The following is a 10,190-nucleotide window of genomic DNA, read 5'->3' as shown; positions in this document are numbered from 1 at the left end:
TTTTTCCATACAAACTTTTAACCCCTTATTTGTACCCTTAGGGGAAGAATTCTAGAAAACCATGAAACATGTGTTCAATTAAATACTTTTAAGAGTATGAATTTCAAATTTTATAAAAATTGGTGTTGATTTAAAAAACAATCTATACAAACTTTCAACCCCTTATTTGCACCCTTAGGGGGAGAATACTAGAAAACGACGAAACACGTGCTCAATTAAATACTTTTATAAATCTAAATTTCAATTTTTATAAAAATCGGTGAAGATTTAATTTTTTTTCCATACAAACTTTGAACCCCTATTTCACCCCTTTAGGGCTGAAATTTTTCAAAATCCCTTCTTAGTGGATGTCCAGATTACGAAAGTAAACATCTGTCCAACTTTCACGTTTCTGCCATCAGCGGTTACGGCTGTGCGCGCGTCTTACCTCAGTCAGTGAGGACAAGTCCTTTTATATATATAGATTAATATGTAATATATTTTTGTAAGACTAAGTAATTATGTTAATTTTCAGGTATCTTTTAATGTTCCGCAGATAGACAGAGAACGGCAAATCGTTTGTATTTTTGTTTGTTCTTTTTTATTAGTTAGCTGTATGTTGAGTAGCCGAACTAAACGCAGTGCTTTGCTTTGTTACCTAAGCGAAGAAGTATTATAGAAAATATGATGTAAATTATTAAGTAAATATTAACTCTTGAGGTCAGTAGTGGCGCAGGGGCAGGGGCAGGTGTGCTGCAAACTCGACTGTTTGTGGGTTCGATCCCAAATCGACGAAATCAAATATTTATTTAAATTTATATTTTAATTACGGAGTGGGAAACGGAGTGTTTTAACACTAGGTTTCCTCTACCTACCATCCGGTGTTCGGGCTACAGTGATGAAATTATTCAAAAATGAAAAGATGGTCAAGTACACATCATATTACACAAAAAAAACAATAACAAAAAATATATTAGTAAGGAAAATTCTGCAAGTTTGCAAAACGAACTCAGCATAGGAGTATATTATTAAAAAAAACTAATTTCATCAGGAAAGACATTAAAACAAACGGACTGTTAAGGTATTTCCCATTCGAATATTTGAATAATTCATGCACACAATCTATAAAGCAGACAACAGAGAGCATTTTACAGAACAAACAAATTTTATTGATCTCTCTGGCGTTGTTTGTGCCTCCACAATAAAATATTTACATTTACTTCGCAACACCTGGCCTAGAGACGCCGCCACCACAAACATTAGAATAATGAAACGCTTGCCGCTTCCCAACCCTTGCCACCGAATGGACTACGTTATAACAAATACACAGAACGTTAATTTTACACTTTCCCCCAAAAGATAAAAGAAACCCAAACAAACTAACCTTGGGTCAAATTTTAAGTGTAACGGAAATGTTGGTTAATTACGATAAACCTTCTAATTAAAGACTACGCAGAAGCCTTGGTTAAAATATAAAATTGGTATATTTTGTGCTTAAAATGATTCTTCCTTAATGAACGTTTTAATTGTTTTTCATTATTATTTATGTTTAATTTCAAGATAGCAGACGTTAGGTTACATAATATATATTTTAGGATAGTATATGTTTTGATATTGACAGTAATTTATTTATTTTGTTTTTTCGAAAAGTTGAAGTTTTTAATTGAGCATCTCTATTTTCGAAACTTTGATTTGAATTCAAAAATTATAACTATGAAGCGAAAAATTCAGATTCTAAAAACACTGCTACCACAAAAAAAATATGATTAGGTATTTATGACTGACATTTCTACTATATATGAATAGAAGCATAATTTTTTTAAACCATATAATAGACTCGGTGTCAAGACACTCGGCCTTTCGCTTTTCACCTAACTTTGAAGCAATGCGAGTAAAATGGTGGAGCTCATACAGCCGGTACTAACCTTTTCTTTATTATTAGCTTCACTTATCCTGCATATAGCAGGTTAGGCAAAGGGAACCTGGGAACCTAGTATTAAGATATTAAATACTTAATTACGCCCTACGCCGCGACGGGCCAGGGTTTCTATTCGAAATATTTAAGTTTTTAATAAACCATTATATTTACATTAGTTATGGTGCTAAAAATAAATATAATACTCGGCATAAATGAAAATATTTATATTTAACTTATAAGTTTGCTTCAGTGCAAGGAGCTTAGTATATAGCCGTCCGTATTTTCAGCTACCTTCAAATATATTCAACGGAATGGAAAATCGCTCGCCTGGATATACCCTGCTAACGATTGATATGTTTTGCCATCGATAGCTAAACGCTTCAATAATTTTAAGCCTTTATATTGAGCATTATTACAGATATTTTCATGAAGGTAAAAAAAATATTGTGATGTAAACAAATTTTATGATAAGATACAAGTCTTCTGTTCTGAATATATGTATGAAAAATATGAACATTGTGCTAAAAATAACCTAATATGGTCATAAATATATATATTTGATTTATTGACTGTATTCTAGGTTTTTTAACTTCACGCTGTATCCCGTACAAGCAGGGCAGGCAGGGGGGAAGCTAGTGTTAAGACACTCCGTTCTCCATTTTTCACCAAATTCCAAAAGTATTGCGTATTAGATGGCAGAACTTAACGCCGCATTTTGTCTCGTTTATCGAGGAAATGAAAATATTAAATATTTCACTTTCTCGAGTGGGGATCGCACCCATAATCTCCTCATATGAGAGAAATATTATAATATTATAAATAATGAATTCATCTTTCTATAGGTTTTATACAATCTTATTTTACACTGTGCTGTAAAAATACGCATATATCGCCTATGTTGTCTATGCAGTTGGTAGAGAAATGGAAATGTTGTGAAAAGTGTACATGTGTTGTTCATTCCTAACCGGTCAGTGAATGCATAAAAGTTTGTTCAGCTTTACGTGCCAGTTTTAACAACAGGCGACTTTTTGATGACTTTTTCTGGGCTTCGATTGAGTCGAAAGTCCAGTCGGCGATTTTTTTTTCAATTGTTTGCTGTACGCAACCAGCAACTGCCTCGTATTTTCTGAACCTCAACGCTAGTATCGAATACTTAGATTTTTTTAGATTTTACAATTTTTAAACTCTTCAAAGCCTATTTTGTGTTTTTTTTATTTATTTTTTTAAAAAATGCAAAAATCTTGTTACTGAGTAGCGTACAAAAATAAACTGTAAGAGTAAGCTGTGTAAGCTTGTGAGATGCGTGGGTTCTAACCCTGCTGTTTCTAAATAATATTTTTATTCTTAGAGTATAGAAAAATGTTTTACATATAAAATGTTTTTTTTTTTATTATTTGTACTACTCGTAAATATAAATTATAAATTGTATAAGAGATAATTAGGCTGTACAATATAAACATTTCGGGGCCAGTACGGCAATGATAAGCATGTAACTATAAACACGACGGATCTGGGTTCGATTCTCACATGGGGTAATGAATTATATAATATATTTATTTCCTTGCTCTGGTAACAAGGCATTGTACAAGGCGCTAGAGGTGGTCTGGACAAAGCGCGGCGTTGGGTTTTGCCACTCGACACATAATGTCTCAAGAATTGTGAAATTGGAGAACGAAGTGTTTTAGCACTAGGTTCTTCTTTACCTGTTATATATGGGATACAGCATGAATCTAGAAATATAAAAATATTAAAAATCGCCATTTCACATACGTTTTAATAAAAGAGTTAAATTTATTGGCGTATCGCGCTTTGACGCTGCGCTTTGCCAATTTTTATTTCTTTCATGTATTGCAATTTTACAAAAGTACACTTTGCATCATATATACTTTTATAACTTAAAGAATTAATTTTATTTAACAATAAAACTCAAACTTACTTTTATTAATTATGACAAAATATATGGGCACAAAGTCACATAGAACCCACTCATAGAAGAATGTATTAAATAGAAAAAGATGAAGGAACGCACGCGCTATAGCCGCGCCGGTATTCCGTGCGGTATTGAGGTGTCAATAAAATGGGTCGCTATGAGTATCGAGAAGCAATAAATTCGTTTTCAGCTACGTAGAACTAAGAGCGCAGATTATTTCGCACCATTTACTCCTTTCATCCACCGTCTTCATAATACCAGTTCTGTAAAAAGAATTTTTCCCGGCAAGATTGAAGTTTTTGACTATACGAGTAGGTAGGCGCCCTCAGATTAATAGAAGTTTAAGATTATATTTTGTTAAAATCTTCTAGTTCTTTATTTTATGCTACCTTACACTCTTTATGGAATTATTATATACATAAAACGCTAGCGATCCAAATGAGGCTTCACCCCCATAAAGAAATTGCTATAATGTAGCCAAATTATACAAAATCTTTACATATATTGTAGCTTATGTGTTATTCTGATGTGCAGGTAGTTTTTGAATGAAAGTCAAACAAACATTCATTCATTCATAATCCTCACAAACTTACACAATTACAATAACACAAGTAGGATTTCGAATAGAATTAAATGAATAGGTGCTTATTGTACGAATGTACTTAGTTCATAAGTGACTTATAATAACAATTACACATTCACAAAATGTTAAAATATATAGCATCATAAATTAATTATTACTTACAAACGAAAAATATCTTCGAATTGCTTACTGTACTTTTTTTGTCGTTCTATTATCTTCTTTGAAGATTCCTCTTATAATATAACAACCAACTCGATATTCTTAATAAGATATACTCGTATATTCATTTAAGTTATTGAATTATGGCCATCAGTAGCACATCGGTTCAGCGTATGACTGTAAATGCGACGGTTGAATGTTATCGAACCCACAATAAAAAGACAAAGCGCGAGGTTGAGATCCGCCTCTCAACACGTAATGTCTTAAAAATTGAGGAACGGAGTGTCTTAACACTAAGTGTCCTCTGTTTATGCTAAACGGGAAAAAGAGTGAAGTTGTATATTACTGAATTATCATTATCCTATATCTTATAAAACAAAGTCGCTTTTCGTGTCTGTCTATTGTTTCTAACTCTTCTTCTTCTAAACCACCCAACGGATTTTGATGCGGTCTACACCATTAAGTCGAGTGTTTATCGTAGAAGGTTTATATATAGTTTATTATTTGTACATTCTTATGTAAATTAACATAAATACGATAAATGTGTATGAAGTCCTACCCGCTGAGACACTTTCGCGCATGCGCTGCTCTAATGGTAAGTAACATGAAAAAATATACTAAAGTATTGTTCCTCTTAATAAGATCTACAAAAAAGTCCGCGAGAGCATATTCGTATCTTTTAAGAATAACGTGTAGTGATCATTTTTCTGTCTAAAAATAATAATTTCAATTTATTTTTTATTGTGAGGGATATTTTTCCATAATGGTATTAATCCTTATCCTTTAAAATACTTTATTAATTTTCTACGTTAAACGAAGATAAAATTCGCTTTTTACAATATTTCGAAATTGCAAATAGTTTTACAGAAAAACGCATTTAATTGTTGACACATCCCGCCATTGACACATCAGCTGTATGTTACTCAAGTTTCACTTATCCCTTACTCTCAGCATATAAATAAGTATATTAGTTACGTTGGCCATTTAATGTAGATCAAAACTATCTTTTACCGTTTTTCATTTTAATAAGTACTTTAGAAGTTGTTATAATATCAAAAAATCCTTGCTGCGAAACGGCTCGCCACTCGCCATGCGTCCGCTGCGCCCGCCTGCCACGCATCGGTGGTTCAGTGGTAGAATGCTCGCCTGCCACGCGGGCGGCCCGGGTTCGATTCCCGGCCGATGCATTCTATATAACCTTTAAGTATGGACGTCGGGTCTGACAGACCCATCTAGGTCTACGAATTCTACAAATCGGCCACTTCTCGGTGACCTCCGCCACTGAGTCGCTCAGTACCTTTCGTATTAATGACAAAATGAATGTAGATAGCAGTGGTTGTGTCTCTGGGTTCAAAACACGTGAGTATTAAACTTTCTAAACAGGGCCTGGGTCTGTCAGACCCGACGTCCATGTTTCCCATACATAATGATTTCAAAACGCCATATATTTTTATAATATTACAAAATATACTTTAATATTTTAATTGTATTAATTGTATTCAAATGTTTTTATTGTTATATATCATATATTATTTTGCATTGTTTGTTATATATTTTAGTAATATAAATATTATTTACCTAAAAAATATTAATTTTTTTTTTGTTTTTGTGATAAAATGGAAAAAAATTATCGACCAAGCACGTCAGGGACAAAAATATCGGTACTTTATAATCAACATCAAACAAAAGAATTGGACGACGACATTTTATAAAGAAAATAGCACTTTATCAAATAAAAAGACGCGTTTCGTATACTAAACTACACTAAGAATTGAGAATGACTTTGACTCGCGTTTCGCGATCTGATCTATCATTTATTGAACATGAAGCTAAAAAAATAGTTTTGGGTTCTTGAAAAACATGTACACTTTGCCCCCAAAAGATATATAGAAAGACAACAAATACTTATGTTGACTGCAATAGTCCTGTTAGCCTATAATGTTGAAAGCCATTGTGTATCGATGTTCAATAATACCTTATCTTGAGGTGTTGTCAAAATTTTTATTTTATAACATAAGATGTAATTTCTTTATTTTTTTTATTTGTTAGACTTTATATTTTAAAAAAAATATATTTATTTTATTATCTGTCTTTTTTTTATACTATTATTTTCTTAAGAGTCATCCCATGTGGCCAAAGACTGAAATTGTGACTTTAAGTTAATTAAATCGTTGTGATGCGTAAACTTTAATAAAAAGCGATTTTATTTATATTGATTTTGCTTGATTTGAGGCTATTCATGTAAACTAAAACATAAAATTGTCTTCTTCCTTTAAAAAACAGACGGAATATGACCAATAAATACACTGGTCTGACAGACCCGACGTCCATATGTGTGTTATAAAAAAATCACGTCCATAGTTAAAGGTTAATTTTCCTCACAGGCAGCCACGTAGTACTTGCTTTTCATCAGGGACAGAATACCCTCTTCAGCATTAACCACAAGCTCGAAAAAAAACCCGCCTGCCTCTATAGCAACGAAGTGTTAGATGCGTTTGCACGTATTGGATAATTGGAGTTGAATGTATTATTTCAGCGCGATATATTTGGATTCATATTTTTTTGTAGTAGTTATTAGTAGGTAGGTTTTGGTTTATAATTTCTTCCGTTTAAAAATAGTCATTTAACTATCTAAAAATAGTCATTTAAATATATTTTAATAAGTACTTGAAAAGATTAGTAGCACAGATTTAAAATTACGGTACCTACTAAAAATCCTTGCTGTGTAAAACAATTGGAAAATCCTTATTGAAACTACGAAAATGCGGGTTGCATTAGGGTTTAATTAATTTTCACATTATCTTAAGTGCTTTGCAAACATACATTATATGAATAATCCAGTAGTAAAAGCGGGCGAAGCCGCAAGAGGGTCGCTAGTACACGTATAAATTGTAGTCTTAAATAATGCCTATTCTTAAAATAACAAGAATTTATTTATATCCATTTAGATACATTTACTCAAGTACTTTCCGGTTGCCGGATTTTCGATTATCTTCACTCTTCTTATTGTAAGACGAAAATATTCAAAAAATGAGGCCTACAAATTGTAACAATACTGTATTTACAAGAGCGTAAAAAATAATGTTACGGTTATGTTTGAACTTCAACGCCTGAAAATTCGAATATAAAGAGAGTGGAATAATATTGTTATAAAATAGCACATGTTACTAGGATATGCTATGTAATACTTAAAGTTAAACGTACTGTTATTTTACTTTAGGGATTCCACTTAAACTTGTTGACATAGTTTGCAGAGTTATAGTACTAACAAAGATTTATATATAACTGACAGTTTGTTCTGACCAAAACGTACTTATTATTTAATGTGTAATATATTAAAAGTTATCTAAGTAAATGCCATCATAATGCCTATGATGTTTTTTATTTCCTATCACAAACATATAGAGGTCACTCGTGGTGCAGAGGCAAAAGCTCGTGACTATAAATACGACAGGTTCGATTCTCACTCGAAAAAATGAAATATTCTATATTTTCATTTTCTCTGGTAACGAGGCAAGCGTGGCATCGACGCCACTCAACACAATGATTTCAAAATTTGGCGGAAAGTGCAGAATGGAATTGCTTTAATGGGAACACTAGGTCCCTAGGTTCCCCCTGCCTACCCTGCTAAATGCGGATAAGTAAAAAGGAACTAATATGTGAAACTAAAGAAGAAACTCATATTATTAACAAATACAATAACGGCTCGCTATTATGATTGAAACCTTACCTGTTTCACTATTAAATTGAGTGGTTTCAATTTCATCTAAAGTTCTAAAGCAATCGCTTTAGTGAATATAAAATTGGTTTGACTATACATTATATTGTAAGACAACCCTTTACAAAGCCACAATTCCTTTGGTAAAGCGAAGGTATACTAATTTTGAGGTTTTAATTAGCATATTCGTATGCCTGTTTGAGAATTTTGAACAATAGAACCGCAGTAAGCCGTGTTTTGAAAGTTTTAATTGGTCATAGTTATTGGAGGGGCAGATTTAGAAGAAATGTATTCAGTATTTAAACATTTGACTGGACTAAATTAGTATTAATTTATGTGAGTTGAAATAACATGGCACGTGTTGAAGAATTCTAATGAGCTTTAGCAATTTATCCTTTTTGTTGCGCTGACCCGTTTTGACATGGTAATTTATATTAAATACGATTATATTACTTTATACTCCTCTACTTTTGTAAGTTAAAGTATATTATTATTGTTTTAATACTATAGTAATTATAATATTCTGTAAATTACAAAAAAAGTCATTTTTACAAATTGTTTGTTTTAAATATTTCATTTTCTCGAATGGGAATCGAACCCACAAACCGTCGCGTTTACGGTCGTCCGCTTTTGCGTTTGCGCTATTTGAGGCTAGTCGCGCTAGGCTCAAGTTAATATTTACTATTATTTTATTTCAATACAGGAGTGTTAGAAATAACACATTACATTCATTCATTCATTCATTGAATAACACACATTTTATATTTATGATTAAGAGGAAGAAAAATGTATATATAATAGAATAATCAAGTTAGCTTAAACAAGAATTTTGTATACTTGGTACGGAAAGCCTGACGACCTTAAGGCGGGTGAATATTTCACCTTGCCAAATTGCGTTTTCTGTGCAAAACTGCAAAATTTTATAATAAGCTCTAAATTTTATACATGAGCAAAAGCTCATATGCAAGTTTTATACTTGCGCGTAATAATTCCACTTTCTCAGTATTTTATAACGAATTAAACAAGCTGTTACAAAATAAACATGTATTTAAATACAAGAAAGATTTATGTTTTTAAAATGTTTAATGTTTTTTTTCATACAAAAAATATGTAACTTTCTATATAGGAAAAAAAATTGAAAAGATATTTTTGTTATATTCGAAGTTTCAGCAATAGCTAAAAAACTAAATAACTCATGATTTAAACAATTAATGACTTAAAAATGCAGCCTGAACTTGATGTCTATCCATTATGAGGACAAAATACCTTCCTCATAATCTCTATGAATCCCGTCTTCAAGGGAGACTTCAATTCTTTGTCTCCTTTCCCATGACAGGATTAGATTTTGCACTACCCATTACATGACCAATTGGCCTCTTTCTGTAAGTGGAAATCAATCACCGAGATTTTTCAGAACCTGGATCATGGCAGAGCTATACCCAACCAATATTCGTTCTTTGCCACAATCGCGTTGTTTGCTTCAGATGGGCATCTGACTATCGTCGACATCATGCCTCTAGGCATGCCGGCTACTTCTGATACCGTAACTTTTGATTAGAGATATTAATGTCGATTCTTTTGTCGGTGAAATCAAGAATGACGAATTACTTAATTTTGAAATTGGTTCCCATTTCACATTTGTTTCTTATAATTTTATTTTATTAAATTTTACATTCATTATAACGGAACGTCACAATGTGATTGCAACATACTTTACTAGCATACAGGTATCGTAAGTGTACGATTATAATAATAAAGTTTTTACAAGTAAAATATTTTAGGAATGTCTTGTTTCATTAAATAATTTGGCTTTTACAAAGTATTTTTTTAATGATATGAGACACCTAAAAATGTTAAAAATTATCTTATCTATACAATGTTATACACATAAAGTGCATGTGAT

The 10,190-nt window shown here is 32.0% G+C and overlaps 1 non-coding gene across 1 annotated transcript; it reads left to right on the top strand.

Annotated features, from left to right (window-relative positions):
- Positions 1 to 5,685: 5,685 nt before the first annotated feature.
- On the top strand, positions 5,686 to 5,756 carry TRNAG-GCC (transfer RNA glycine (anticodon GCC)). Its single transcript has one exon. It is a non-coding gene; the product is annotated as a tRNA-Gly (tRNA).
- The last annotated feature ends 4,434 nt before the right edge of the window (positions 5,757 to 10,190 follow it).

Source organism: Heliconius melpomene, chromosome 6, assembly GCF_056956725.1.
Source record: "Heliconius melpomene rosina isolate 202511_hmr_F chromosome 6, ASM5695672v1, whole genome shotgun sequence".
Classification (NCBI taxonomy): domain Eukaryota; kingdom Metazoa; phylum Arthropoda; class Insecta; order Lepidoptera; family Nymphalidae; genus Heliconius; species Heliconius melpomene.
The sequence above is the reverse complement of the archived record's forward strand: the minus strand, read 5'-3'. Positions and strand labels throughout refer to the sequence as shown.